The following is a 16,446-nucleotide window of genomic DNA, read 5'->3' as shown; positions in this document are numbered from 1 at the left end:
TTTTGACTTGACAATGGGTGTTTACTTAATAACTACTTGTTAACCTATCTGATGAAATATGTATGTTATATTTTAAAATAATATGTGCTGAAATAAAACCAAAGAAAGAAAAACAATTCAAGTACAGTTAAGGAATTAAGGGCCCCATTACATTCCTGAAAGAAAAATGCTTTTCTCTTAAACTGCTCTGCACTTAGAATCTCAGTACTTGAAGACCTACATGTTTCTCATTATGGAGGAACAGAAGAGGATAAAAGTACACAGAATCTTAACTGATATTCTTACTATCTGACTTGCTTTAATATTAAAGGGTGGGGGAGACTTACTATTACTGACAATATGTGTATCTCATACTAAAATAACTTTAAGAACTCTATTAACTTAAAACACCCAGGAAAACCAATTAGGACCAGAACTTCCCAATGCCTGCTGATGTTGGAATTTCTGTATGGTTCTGTCAAATATTCATTACAGATAAAATGATGAGAGAACTTAGAATGTATTTGTGCACATTTTTATTCTTAATAAGGAATTTGACACTCATGATCATATTTAAGATCATCATTGGATCTTGCAACTCAACACACAGTGTATTGCAGGTGTGGATTTCATATAATCATTATTAGAAACGTTTAATTCTTTAAGTGTGCATGTGTTTATATATATGTGTTGAAGATATTTTAAATTTTAAGTTTACAATTTGAGTATTTCATAAAACCTTTAATAAACTAAATAAGACTAAAATTTCAGTCCACACATTTGTGGATTTATGAAACAAATATTTATTATTAAATAACAAACTTGTATTTTAATCTATATTGGATCTGTCCTGAGAACTACATCTAGATTGCATATTTTTATTTATATTTTCATATCAGTTGGAATACGATACATAGAAAACATACCAGATTAAAAAGAAACATTCACATTGCTCAATGTCTATCTCGGTACTCAAGAGCATACTCACAGGGATCTTTCCTGTGGAAAAAATTGAAATATGGCTTCTGTTTCTTTCTGTGCTGTGCATTCTTCCCTAGGTTATGTTATGTCAGTTCAGATATAATGAAGAGCCAAAAATGAACAATGATTCTAAGAGATCAAGATCACTGGGGCAGGAATTTAGATTTGGATAGAGGTTGACCTAAAAAAAATTCAGAAGGGAAAAAGTCTGTTGGAATCATTCTTGTCAGAAGATTGATACAGGAAGGGGTTTTTATGGCTTAAAGAAACCAGAAGTAGAGCTGGAAACTTCACTTCCTCAAACTCTTTCAGTCTAGTCAGAGTGGCACAGGTAGTTCACCCATTGAACACCTTGACCAGACTGTTAATCTATACTTTCTCCATTGTTCCACATGTTGAACTGGTTGTGAATTCAGAGATATCACTTCCTATTTATATGTGATGGCTTCTTGTCCTTTATCACTTATTGTGTTGGGTTGTTGGTGCTGAACGCTGAGGTATACGATGGAAGGTAGGTGGAGTTCTATGGATAGGAGTGGTTGGAAGAAATTAAAGAAACTATGTGATATACCTGATTACTTTTATGAACTTGAATGATCCAATAAATTATTGTTCAGCCCTTGGAAGGGATGGATGGTGTAAATATCTAATGGGCCAGGGATTTCTCCTTGTGACTGGGCTATATTAGAACAGTATTTGTATTGGTCCTTCGTATATTAAAAGATATCTTACAGAAATTAATAGATGTCCTGCAGCTCCTCCAGTTTCTGATTGGTTTAGAGAGAGTCCAGATTTTGATGTTGTACAAAATAGCAAGAATAAAAGCTATAAATCATAAGAAATTGTGGATTTTGGGTGGAGACAAGTAGCAATTTTTTAATAAATTAATTACACAGGGATAATATGATATGGATGAGTCATATTGTCTTCAACAGAGATCTTTATGTAGTATGGCCACTGGTATGACATAATGTAAGGAGGTGTCTTGATGGATCTAGATACCATGAGATTGGTAAATGTATTTTCTAAAATCAGGATATGAAGTTCTGTAGACTACAGCATGTAAGGGGAGAATTATTTGAGAAATGTTTCAGCTCTAAATCTGAAAGATTACCCTTAGTGTGACTCTATTTTTCTACTTAGACACTGTTATGTAAAAGCAACTGCTTGATGTAAATGCTTAATTAACATGGTGAGTTCTAATTGCTGGTTAATGGCTGTAAAATTTTGTGTCTAGGGGAATCCTCATAATGGCGTATTCTACTTTCCTTTGGTGTTTTGACAAACATGATATGCCAGATAGTCAGCAGTTTTTGTTGCATGGAACACACTGCATGTGAAAATTATTTATTTCCAAAAATTCGTGACTTCAGTCTGTGGTAGCTGGGTTTTATTACTACAATACCTGGAGCACATTAAAATTAGGGTCTTCACATCTCAAAGTTAGCTTTGTTTACCAGTAGTCCCTTTTCAAAAATAGGATCAGAACCAGCTTCCTTGTAAAGTAAGCACAAAAAGGAAATCAATTGCATGGAGGCTTTATGTCTTTAACTAGCATGCCCCCAAGAGTAGTGTTTGAGACATCTATTTGAAATTGGGGAGATTTGTTTGGAGTTGAACCCATTTTTTAGTTCCTGGAATGCTGTTGCAGTTCTGGAATGCATACAAATGAAGACTTCCAATTCTAAAAGTGATTGTTTATTAGAGAATGAGGATGAAAAAATTCAAGATTGAGAACCTTGGACGTCCATAAGAGATTAGAGCACAGGATGACAGAAACTTTGGGCTTTGTCATGAGGATGTTCTGACAAAACTGAATCTGATCCAATAATTGTTCCCAAAGGTCTTTTTCTCCTCTCTTTGTAATTATAAATCTAATTTAAAGTTTTATTTAATATACTTTGAATATATAATACATTTTATGTGATACATAAGGTATAGAATAAAGACTTATTTTCACAACTGGCCCCCTTTCCGCATTCTCCATCCCCTCTACCACACTATAGGTGATTATATTTATTGGCCTATGAGCTTATTTATTCATCTGGTATTTCTTTTGTTAAGTACATGCAAAACACACAAACACACACACAGGTAGGGATTTTTACACTCGCCCTTACTCACATAAATATAGCATACTGTATGTACTCTCTACACCTTCCTTTGTTAACTTGAAAATATATCCTGGAGATTCTCAGTGACAATATGCAGATAATTTCCATCATTCTTTTTTTTATAGCTGTGCAGTACTGAATTGCATATGCAGTAGTTTATTTAACAAGTTCCTACTGGTGAACAGTTGGGCTGTTCCAATACTTTGTTATTGCAAATGATCCTGAAATAGATATGCTTACAGATTTTTAATTTTAAAAGTGTGCATGTGTATCTGTTGGACAGGTGCCTGGAAATAGGACTGCTGGGTCAAAAGGTAAATTCTCTATTGTGTCACATACTGATTTTCCCCCTCCACAGAGCTTGTACCATGATACATTTCCACCAGAACCGTGAGAATGTTTCCCCACAGCCTCACCAATAGATAGTGTTGCCAACATTTTGGATTTTTACCTATTTGACTTATAAGAAATTATACCTCTGAGTAGTTTTAATTTAAATTTATATTACTATAAGTAATGTTATACATCTTTTCATTTGGTTAAGGAGCATTTGGATTTCTATTTATGTAAAATTTCAGTTTATATTTTCTACATTTTTAATGAAGTTTGGGTCTTTTTTGTCTCATTTTCTAGGATCTATTTATCTTCTGTATATATCTTTTTCTGTGCTTTCAAAAAAATTAAAACTTGCCTAAAAATGTTTTATGCCAAGTAGAAATTCTGGCATTTTTGTAGTCAAGTCTTTCACTTTTTCTTCTTTTTTGGTTTGTAGATAGTGGGTCATAGTTAAAAATATTTTCCCCATTCTAATTTAATAAATCACTTATGTTTCTTCTAATGTTTATATGATTTTATTTTTTACATTTAGATCTTTCATACATTCGAAATTTATCCTGTTTATTGTATGAAATACTGGTCCAACTTTATCTTTTTTTTTCCAAATGGCTACTTAATTTCCTAATTTCATTTATGAAAATACTATATCTATCTATCTATCTATCTATCTATCTATCTATCTATCTATCCCCCTTATTGAACCCTTTTTGTGCACCTTAATTATAATGTGAATTCCAAGTGTATATAGGTCAGTTTTGGCACTCTCTATAAAACCTAATTTGCCTGTCTAAAGCTAGTATACTCAGTAGTTGTGGTAGGCAGAATAATAGCCTCTCAAAGTTGTCCATGGCTTAATCACTGGAAACTGTGAGTGTGTTACATGGAAAATGGAAATTAATTTTGCATATGGAATTAAAGATGCTAATCGGCACACCTTAAATTAGGTATATTGTCCTGGATTTATCTGGGAGGGCCCAGTGTAATCATAAGTGTTCTTAAATGTGGAAGAGGGGGGCAGAAGAGTGTGTTTGTGTCAGAGTGATACGATGTTAAAATGCTTGACTGACCATTTCTGACTTAGAAGATGGAAGGAATGTGGTGGCCTCTAAAACCTGCGAAAGACAAGGAAACAAATACTCCCCTAGAGCCTCCATAAAGAAATGCAGCCCTGCTAAAACCTTAAGTTTAACCCAATGATAGCCTTATTGGACTTCTGATCTCCAGAAATATAAGGCAATAAACTTGTGTTATTTTAAGTCACTAAGTTTGGGTACATTGTTATAGCAACAATAGGAAACCAATACAGATTTTGATATCTGGAAGTAGGGTGTTGATGTAAAAATTACCTAAAGATGTTGATGTGGCTTTGCAATTGGGCAGTGGACAGAGGATGGAAAATTTTGAGAAGTATGGTAGAAAATGCCTATATTGTCTTGAACAGATTGTTAGTAAAAATACAGATGTTAACACCTTTGCTAGTGAGGACTTAGAAGGAAATGAGGAATTTGGTAGAGAAAATATTAGAGAATATTTAAGTAATCACAAACAGATTGTTGATAGAAATATGGGCATTAAAGTTCTGTTGAAGGCATTGAAAGGAATGAGAAACATGTTATTGAAAAATGGAGGAAAGGGAATCCTTATTAAATAGTGGAGAAAATTAAGCAGAATTGTGCCCTTCAGTTTTGTGGAAAACAGGTTTTTAAGTGCTGAACTTGGCTACTTAGCTGAGATTTCCTAGCAAAATTTTGAAGGCACAGTCTAGTATCTTCCTGTTGCATACAGTAAAATGTGAGAAGAAAGATATAAATTGTTGTGTCAAAAGGAACCAGGACTTTATGATTTGGGAAATTCTCAGCTTATCCAGATTGTAAAAGATGTTAAAATTAAGAGATTCATTCTCATAAAAGAGTGCTCTAGTGAAAAAACAGGGTGTGGCTGGATAGCTTATGCTAATCAAAATGTCAGAGTATTCAGTTCTCTTTTAAGAGATTAAGTTTGTGACTCATACAGTCCTTTGACCATCTTAGTCAAAAATAGAGATGGAAATATTTAGGAAAACTCTATGGAGGAGTCTTTTGTCAAATAGAATGAATTCCTGTGACATATATGGGAAACCCATAAGGTTATTGACAATTTTATATTAACAGAAGCACTACTAGCTAGTATTAAAAGTGTGAGAGAGAGCCAGAAGAAAAGATGGTTGTTGTACTCACAAAATTCTACAGGTGATAAACAGGCTGATAAAACTACTCACCTGCAAACACAGCTACCTTTTATGAAAAAAGAAGAATGACTTCGAGTGAGGAGACTTGAGGCCAGATTGCAGAACCAAAAATCACACAGGATTATTCCCAGGTCTTGAAATCAAATGGACTTTGCCCTCTTGGATTTTCAATTTGTTGAGACTGTTGACTTCCTTATGCCTTCCATTTTCTCCCTTTTTGAATGGGAATATCTATAACTACTATTCTATGCCTGTCCCAACAGGGTATTTTGTAAGCAGGTAACTTGTTTTTGAGTTTCACAGGTTCATATATGGAGAAGAATTGTACCTCAAGATGGATTATACTCATAGTCTTATCCATACCTGATTTAGATGGTTTATATTATTAGATTTGGGACTTTTAAGCTGAGAAGATGTAGATGAGATTTTGGACTTTGCATTGATGCTGCAATGTGTTGATATTTAGGGGGATGATCAGATGAGGTGAATATATTTTGCATGTGGGACAGGCATGAATCTTTGAGGGCCAGAGCACTGACTATGGTAGGCAGAATAATGGCCTCCCAAAGATGCCAACATCCTAATTGCCAGAACCTGTTATATTACATGACAAAGAAGAATTAAGTTTCCAGATGGAATTAAGGTTGCTAATCAGCTGACCTTCAAATAGGGAGATATCCTAGAACATCTCCATGGGCCCCATGTAATCATAGGGTCTTTATATGTGGAGGAGGAAGGCAGAAAAGTCTGTGCCAGAGATGTGTGACGTGAGAAACACTTGACTGGCCATTGCTGGCTTTGAAGATGGAAGAGGGCATAAACCAAGGGATGACAGGAAACTCTAGAATCTAGAAAAGAAAAAAAAATTGATTTTCACCTAGAGCTTCCTGAAAGGAATGCAGCTCTGCAGCATCTTTATTTAAGCCTAATGAGAACCGTTTGAGACTTCTGACCTCCAGGATGTTAAGGTAATAAATTTCTGTTGTTTTAAGCCACTAAATTTGTAGTGTTTTGTTAGAACATACAGTGGTGAAATACTGAATGTTTTCCTCCTAAAGTTAGCAACAAAATAAGGATATGCTCCACTCTCACCACTTGTATTAACATTGCAGGGGATTTAGGTAAGAAAAAAAAAAGGCACCCAGATTAGAAAGAAAGAATTGAAACTATTTCTAATTGCAGATGACTTGATCTTGTGTATAGAAAATCCTAAGGAATCCCCTTAAAAACTACTGGAACTAATACACTAAATTGGTAAGATTGCAGGATACAGGATGCATATATAAAAGCCAATTGTATTTTTAAACACTAACAATGAACAATTAAAAACAAAATTAAGAAAACAATTCCATTTAAAATAGCATTAAAAATAAAATACTTAGGAAAAAGCTTAACAAAGAAAGTGCAAAATTTACCCTCTAAAAACTACAAATAATTTTTGAAAGATATAAAAAGACCCCAATGTATAGAAAGATATTCCATGTTAATCAGAAGACTTAATATTGTTAAAATGACAATACTCCCTCAAATTGATCTGTAGATTCAACACAATCCCAATGAAATCCCAGAGGCTTCTTTGCAGAAATGGACAATCTTATCATAAAATTCATAAGAAAATTCAAGGGACTCAGAGTATCCAAAGAAGATCAAAGTTGGAAGACTCACACTTTTGTATCTCAAATGTAAGTACAAAGCTACTGTTATCAAGACAGTGTGGTACTGTCATAAAGATGGACATATAGATCCAGGGAATTGCATTGAGATTGCAGAATAAACCTTCATATTTATAGTCAGTTGGTTTTTAACAAGAGTGCCAAGACAGTTCAATGGAACAAAGATAGTCTTTTGAACAAATTGTGCTAGGACAATTGGATATACACATGCCAAAGAATGAAATTGGATTGCTCCCTCACACTATACACAAAAATTAACTCAAAATGGATTATAGATCTATATGCAAGAGTTAAAGCTGTATAATTCTTAGAAGAAATTAGAGAAGTAAATATTTTTGACCTTGGCTTGGGTTAGGCAAAACCTTCTTAGATATGACACCAAAAACACAAGTGATAAAAGAAAGAAAATGGAGAAATTTGACTTTATGAAAGTTAAAGACTTTTCTGGTTCAAAAGATACCATCAGTAAAGTGAAAAGGCAACCCCACAAAATGGGAAAAATATTTACGAATCATATGTCTGATAATGGGCTTGTATCTAGAATATATACAGAATTCCTATGACTCAATAATAAAAAAGACAACCCACTTTTGAAAAAGTAGTTAAGGACTTGAATAGACATTTCTACAGAGAAGATACACAAATGTCCGATAAGGACATAAAAAGATGATCAATATCATTAGCCATCAGGGAAATGCAAATCAAATACACAAGGAGATACCACCTAATATCCACTAGGACAGATGTAATCTAAAAGACAAATAAGTGTTGGCAAGGATGTGGAAAAATTGGAACTCTTATACACTGCAGATAGGAAAGTAAAATGGTGCAGCCACTTTGGAAAACAGACTGGCAATACCTTAAAAGGTTAAACATAAAGTTACTGTATGACCCAGCAGTTCCATTCTTAGGTATATACTCAAGAGAATTAAAAACATAGATGCACACAAAAACTTGTACACGAATGTTCATAGCAGCACTACTTTCAATATCCAAAAAGTGCAAACAACCCAAATGCTTATCAACTGATGAATGGATAAATAAATGATATTATATCCATACAACGGAATCTTATTTGGCAATACAATTAGTGAAGTACGGATACATGCTGCAACATGGATGAACCTCAAAAACATTATGCTAAGTCAAACAAGGCAGTCACAGAAGACTATATATTGTATAATAACATTTACAGTCATCCCTCAATATCCATGGGGTTTGGTTCCAGGACACCCCGTGGATACCAAAGTCTGTGGATGCTCAAGTCTCTTATGCACAATGGTGTAGCCCTCTGAGTCCGTTGGTTCCATATTCGTAGATATGGAAGGCCAACTGAATATGAAATGTCCAGAATAGATAAACCTATAGAGACATAAAGTGGATTACGGGTTTCCTAGGACTGTGGATGTTAGAAGAAAATGTGGAGTCACTGCTGATGGGTGTGGGATTTCTTTTTGAGGCGAAGAGAAATGTTCTAAAATTGATTGTGGTGATGGTCACACAGCTCTGTGAATATACTTAAAATCATAGAATTGTACACTTTCAGTAGATGAAATGTATGTGAATTGTATCTCAATGACTTTTATATTAAAAAATACATATGCCTGTTGGTCTATATGTACCCTATACTGCTTGCTTGCTTTAAAGAAGTATGATAGAACCCCTACCCATTCAAAGTTGGTGGATATGAAGACTGATGATACCACCTAGGCCCCAAAAGATATGAAAAAGTTTATTGCTTGCATATTGAAGCCTTCTGAAAGGGAGCAGTGAGTGGGCCAATGTTTTTTTTAATGATTAGGGGGAAATGCCAGGGTGAGGATTTCTGAGGTGTACATACTTTGAACTTGTTGCAGGTGGACTGTTTAAAAAATCAGCTCAAATGTGCAGCAAATGGTGAAAGGGGGGGTTGGGGCCTGAAAGCTATTATTACTCAAATATAAAAAATGGAATTGATTCTTTAGTGCATACACCAAATTCTTATTGGTATAATGATGAGGTGTTATGGTTTGTTTGGTGGTCTGGTAAGTTTAGTCCTCTCCCCCTCATTATAGTATTCTTTCAGAATTTTTTTTTCTTATTCTGAATTCTTCATTTTTCTATACATACTTTCACAGAAACCTGTTTAGTTACATAAAAATGTTATTTTTGTTGGAATTGGGAATAATTTATAACTTAGGGCATTTTGGTGACTATATTATGCTAAATATTTCTATCCAAGAATGTTTCAATTTGTTCCAATCTAAATTTTTTGTCGTTCAAGAGTGTTTTAAAGATTTCTTCATATAAGTTTAACATATTCCATGTTAATTCCAAAGAATTTTATTATTACTCTTTTCATCTCTTGTTCTCAAATTATATTTATATTCCATTACCATTATAATTTATAACTGGCTGTTTGATTATATCGGTATTCTAAACTCTACTGATTTTTGTTGTTTGTAGTGGTTTTCATTCTACTGTTTTGTGTTTTCACGTATCTGATAATATGTGCAAGTAAAGATCATTTCACCTGTTTCTTTCTAATTCTTATAATTTTAATTTGTTTTTCTTATTTAACTGCATTAGATAATGCCTCCATTTCTTCCAAATAGTAAGGTGATGGTGGAATTTTGTAAAATGCCTTTTAACAATCCTTTGGTAAGGGATTAATGTGCTTAATTAAGAAAATTAATTACTTAATCTTTGCCCATCCTTGCACACCTGAAACAAATGCATTTATTCCTGATACATTAGCATTTTTATTTCCTTTTTATTCTATTGGTTATTTTTACGTTGTTATGCAGAAATAAGTTGGCAAACACTTTTTGTATAATATTTATATTTTTATCAGCTTTATATTTACTTTATTAAAAACAATGGAAAGTTTTCCTATTCAGTTCTCTTGAAGAGCTTTAATAACGTTGATACTTTGTTTCTTTAACGGTGTGGTAGAATTATCTTGTACAATTCTCTGTACTTGTCATGTTTTTTTAGGTGGAGGGAGAGTGTAGGTCTTCAATAGCTTTTGCTTTTATTCTGTAGAATTGGATTATTTCTAGCTTTATATCTCTTCTGGTGTCTGCTTTGGCAAATTTCTTTTTATTTTTCAGAGTTATTTATTTCATCTATGTTCTTGGGTGGATTTGTTTAGAGTTATGCAAATTAGTCTGTACTGATCTTGATAATTCCTTCTGTTTTTATGTTTATTTCCTCCTGTCATTTTTTAATTTGTACATTAATGTTCCCCCATTTTTTCTGAGTAGCTTAGATAGTGATATGTATTTTGCCTTTTCAAATTACTAGATTTAAAAATTATTGCTAGCAGTCCCAGTAGCAACAAGTACACCTAACACCCAGATTTTGTTTTCTAATACCATTTTCCATTCTAAGGAACCAGGGCTCCATGGAGAAATGTCTGACTCTAGGAATTGGGGAAGGAAATATATAAGATGAGCCTGGAGCATTCTTTAGTATCAGAAAGTAAGGAAATTCTCAAAAAACTAACAAACAAACCCATATATAAATGAGTGTATTTCAGAGGGAGACAGGAGTTACCTGAAACAGCTCCCAGTGGTTAAAGCCAGAAAAATTTGAGATGCAGTATAAATAAATTAGTATTGGATTATAGTCCAAAGCTTTCAATAAATATTAATGAGTCCATACTTATATAAAGAAATAATTCAATAAATAAATAAATGGGAGAGAAGAGGCAAATCTCCCATGCAGAAGAATTCCTAATAAATTACAGGTATACCTTGGAGATATTGTGGGTTCAGTTCCAGACCACTGCAATAAAGCGAATATTACAATAGAGTCACACAATTTTTTTGGTTTCCCAGGACATTTAAAAGTTAAGTTTACACTATACTGTAGTCTGTTAAGTGTGCAACAGCATTATGTCTAAAAAAGCAATATACATACCTTAATTAAAAATAGATTATTGCTAAAAAATGCTAATTATTATCTGAACCTTCAGTGAGTCATAGTAGTAACATCAATGATCACTGATCACATATCACCATAACAAATATAATAATAATGAAAAAGTTTGAAATATTGTGAGAATTACCAAAATGTGACACAGAGACACAAAATGAGCAAATGCTGTTGGAAAAATGGTGCTGATAGACTTGCTTGATGCAAGGTTGCCACAAACCTTCAATTTTAAAAAAATGCCTTATCTATGTAGTGCAGTAAAGTGAAGTGCGATAAAACAAGGTATGCCTGTATGTAGATATTCTGCCCTCAAGTGGATGGAGCATAAGTCACCACTCCTTAAGTGTGGGCTGTGCATAGTGACTTCCTTCCAGAGAGTAAAATATGGAAAGGGAGGGTAAAAAAGAGTCATTTTACAGTGGAGAAACCTGACGGATTCTACCTTAGCCAGGTTATCAAGGTCAACATGAACACTCGTAAATCAAGTTGATAATATGTACATTTGATATGATGTGATGAAAATTATACTTTACTTATATGGGCTTCCCTTCTATATTAGTCACAGTTTTGCAGAGAAACAGAACCAAGAGGATGCAATATATATGTATACACACACATTTATTATAAGGAATTTGCTAATGTGATTATGGAGGCTGACAAGTCCCAAGATCTGCAGGGTGAACCATAAAGCTGGAGACCAAGGAGAGATGTTGGTGTAGTTCCAGTCTGAATCCAGAACTTGAGGACTAGGATAGCTAATGGTGTTGTTTCAGTCCAAAGGCCGGCAGGCTCAAGACCCAGGAAGAGCTAGTGTTTCAATTGGAGTCTGAAGGCAGGAAAAAGCTGTTATCCCAGTTCAAAGGCAATCAAGCAGGAGGAATTCTCTCTTACTCAGGGAATGGTCAGTCTTTTAGTTATATTCAGGCCTTCAAGTGGTTAGATAAGGCCTACTCATATTAGGGAGGGCAATCTGCTTTACTCAGTCTACCAATTCAAATATTAATCTCACCTGAACATATTCTCAGAGAAACACCCAGCTTAATGTTTGATCAAATATGTGGGCACCCCATGGCCTGGTCAGGTTGACACATAAAATTAACCATCACATCCTCCAAATCCATAGTGCCAGTTTACTTATGATTAAAACATCCAACCTTTTCAGTAGATAGGCATTTTAGAAAACACCTGACCAGTACTCCTCAAAATTGTCAAGGTCATTAAAAACAAGGAAATTCTGAGAAGATGTCATGGCCTAGGGGGAGTGTAGGAACACATGACAACTAAATGTAATGTAGTGTCCTGGATGAGATATGGAACAGAGAAAGGACATTAGGTGTTATGGGCTGAAAATTTGTGTCCCCCCAAAATACATATGTTGAAGTCCTAGCCTTCAATGTGATGGATTTGGAGGTGGGGTCTTTGGATGGTAATTAGGTGGAACCCTCAGGATGGGATTAGTGCCCTTAAAGAATAGAGAAGAGAGAGATCTTGGTCTCTTTCTCTTAATGATGTGAGGATAGAGCAAGAAGTTGTCCCTCTGCAAATCAGGAAGACGGTTCTCACCAGGAACCAAGTTGGCCAGCACCTTGATCTTGGACTTCCCAGCCCTCAGAACTGTGAGAAATAGATATTTGTTATTTAAGCCGCCCAGTCTATGGTATTTTTTTATAGCAGCCCAACTGACTAAGGAATTAGATAAAAATATAAGGGAATTTGAATGTAGACTTTAATTTAAAAATGTGTCAACATTAGTTCATTAATAGTAACAAATGTACCATACCAATGTAAGATGTTAGTAATGGGGGAAATTGGATATGGGATATATGGGAATTCTCTGTACTATTTTCTCAAATTTCCTGTAAATCTAAAACTTCTCAAAGTCCATTCAAAATTTTAAAATTGGGAGGAGTCAGTTGAAAGGGGAGTATAAGTAAACTAAATCTTCATATCTCAAAGAAGGAATCAACAAATACTTCTTAAAGATGACAAATTAAGAGGAATATATTTTAGTGTATTGGAAGCACTACCAAAATATCGGAAAAATAATCAAAAGTAGTTTCTCTGAAGGGTGTGACAGGAAGTAGGTCTAAGGGTACTTTCCTCTAATTTTGACATTGGATTTATTTTTTGTCTTATGTACTCATAAATCACAAAAGTTGGAGTTAGCAACAAAAAAGAAAAATAGTTCTGCCCTTTTTCTTTTCTAACTCAACTTCTAATTCTTATTTTATTGAATACTTTCTTTTCATTTGTTTATCATTAATTTGTTTTTTAATCAAAAATTTCCAAAGTATCAATTAATTTTTTAATTCTAAAATTTTTATTGGTATAACTAAGTTTATGCATTTTGCTTTGAGCACAGATTTAGCTATATATCATTGATTTTGATAATTAGTATTTTCATTATTATTGTTTGCTTGTTACTCTGAAATTTTAGTTTATGTTTCTCCTATGACTTATGAGTAACCCTCTATGAAGTTTTATAATTCCTTGGTGGAAAGACCTTTTTTAATTTTGATTTTGTTATTATTTTCTAATTATATGTTTTGTACAAGTAATATTTTTTGTGTTAATTCTAATCTTGGAAATTTTTCAGTTCCTTTTGTTGCCTAGTGCATGGTCTACTTTTATAAGTAATCCATGGGCCCTTGAACAAAATGTATATTTTTTTTCATTAAGCAAGGAATGCAATATATGGCTTTAATAATTATATTATTATAAAAATGTTTATATCTTTTATATCTTTATTTTTTGTTCGCTTTATCTCTTTCTAGTCTGACATGCATTAAAATCTATTATTGTTACATGTGTTTCTATCTCTTCCTGCATCTCTTGTAAGTTTTTTTAAATGGATATTGTTGCTATGTAATTTTATAATGGTTATAGCATCATTCTGTGTCATTTTTGCATATATATGATATATATTTTCAATATATAGATTCAAATCTGCATATATTTCAGGATTTTTTTCAAATTATAATTTTAAATATCATTATTATTCCATTATTTTGGCTTTATATTTTGTGAATTTAATTATTTATATTTTTTCCCATATATCCAACACATTTCCTTGAATTCTTTTTATTTCTTACTTCTTTACTATTCACATTTCTATTCTCTATTCCCCTATACTTTGCTTTTCTAGGTATCTATGTTCCTTTGTTTTCTTTGAAATTTAGTCTTCATTTCTGAAATAACTGTTTTTTTCTTCAGTTTTTTCCTGAATTATGTTATTTCCATTTCACATCCTTCTGTCTGGTAATCACTTCCTTTTGCCTGGGAATATCTTTGAGTTATCCTATTTCTGTTTTATTTTGTTCTTTCACAGATATAATTGTTGCTCTATGATTTTTAAAACTTTATTTTGGAATGCAAGGTTACAATATTATTTTCTCCTGTGTTTCAATGTCTTTTTGTGTGTGTGTGTGTGTTTGTGTATATGTGTGGTTTGCCATCATGTATTAGAAAGCTATGTCACTCACTTTCATAGTTTTGTTGTTTATTTAGTTGTATACTGTCTTAAAAGAGTTGGACCAAACTCATCTCCAGTTACTAATATTGAATGAGATAAATGTGGTAGGAGATTTAGGTGAGATTGATCAGGGTGTTTTTCCAAGCTTCCTAACTCAAGGTCTGTCTCTCTTCTTCATGACTACAGTCAAGGATTTAACATGTAGCCTGTCTATTTGCTACTTTTCTGACATTCAAGGCTAATTTGTTTCAGGTAAAGTTCTATCTCCCACCCTATGTTTCCTAGAACTCTTCACAACCTTAACTGTAATTGACTCGTTTTTACAAATGTGTACTTTGCTGACATCTCAGGACAATGTCTAATTCCTATACTTAGTTCTTCACTTTCAGCTGTAACCAACAGTCATAGCTTATTTGAACTGGATCTTCCTGTCAGCAGATTCCTTTCAGGGTGAGGCTCTTTCCTTTAGGAAAATGATATACCCAGGAGATTTGTGATTTCTTTGAGTTTTAGACTCCTTCAAACACAACTCTGTTTGTTTCTTAAACTCTTTGTAACTGCTTCCTAATGGACTCTGTCATTGGCTGCCCTTACCACCAAATTTTATTTGGAGGTTTCTCTGGCTCCAAGTTTTGCTGGTTGTTTTCAGGCCTGGTTTCATCAGTTCTGACTCTGACTAGGTGACTATTTGTTGATCCATGGGATCTGCAACCATTTGGACACATCATGACTCTTCTTTCTTTTCTTCCACAGCTGCTACACCTTTGCGAGAACCTCTCCAATTCTTCTGTTTCCTGGAGTTTTGGGCAATGCTTATAAGGCCTTTGGGATTTTCAGGTTTTCTTCTGTCTCCTAATTTCTATGAAGATGTCCTTAGAGTAGTTTCTTTTCTGTTACTATGCTACTCTTTTTTTTTTTTTTTAGAAATTTAAATTTATTTATTTATTTATTTATTTAGGCTGTGTTGGGTCTTCGTTTCTGTGCGAGGGCCTTCTCCAGTTGCGGCGAGTGGGGGCCACTCTTCATCGTGGTGCGCGGGCCTCTCACTGTCGTGGCCTCTCCTGTTGCAGAGCACAGGCTCCAGACGGGCAGGCTCAGCAGTTGTGGCTCACGGGTCTAGCCGCTCCGCAGCATGTGGGATCCTCCTGGACCGGGGCACGAACCCGTGTCCCCTGCACCGGCAGGCGGACTCCTAACCACTGCGCCACCAGGGAAGCCCCTACTATGCTACTCTTTGTGGTCTCCTGGCAGAAGTAAAAAGGTCCAAAATTAAGTTGCTGCCACACTTATTTTTTTAGTGGGTATCACTAGGCTAGAATCAAGATACTGGCAGGGCTGCTCTACTTTCTGGGAACTTTAGGGGAACATTAATTTCCTTGCCTTTTCCAGCTTCTACAGGCTGTCTGCATTCCTTGCTTGGTGGCCCTCTTCCTCCATCTTTAAGGCAAGCAATATTGGGCCAACTCCACTCACTGCCATCTGTTTGGTTCTGCTTTATCTGCATTCTTCCATTTATAAGGACCCTTTTGATTACAGTATAGCCACCTGGATAATCCAGAATAATCTCACTGTCTCAAGGTCAGCTGATTAGTAAACAAAATTCCATCTGCAACTTTAATTTTTTTTTAACACCTTTATTGGAGTATACTTGCTTTACAATGGTGTGTTAGTTTCTGCTTTATAACAAATTGAATCAGCTATATATATACATATATCCCCATATCTCCTCCATCTTGCGTCTCCCTC

The sequence above is a fragment of the Eubalaena glacialis genome, chromosome X (genome assembly GCF_028564815.1).
Source record: "Eubalaena glacialis isolate mEubGla1 chromosome X, mEubGla1.1.hap2.+ XY, whole genome shotgun sequence".
Taxonomy (NCBI): Eukaryota; Metazoa; Chordata; class Mammalia; order Artiodactyla; family Balaenidae; genus Eubalaena; species Eubalaena glacialis.
This window is presented reverse-complemented; position numbering follows the sequence as displayed.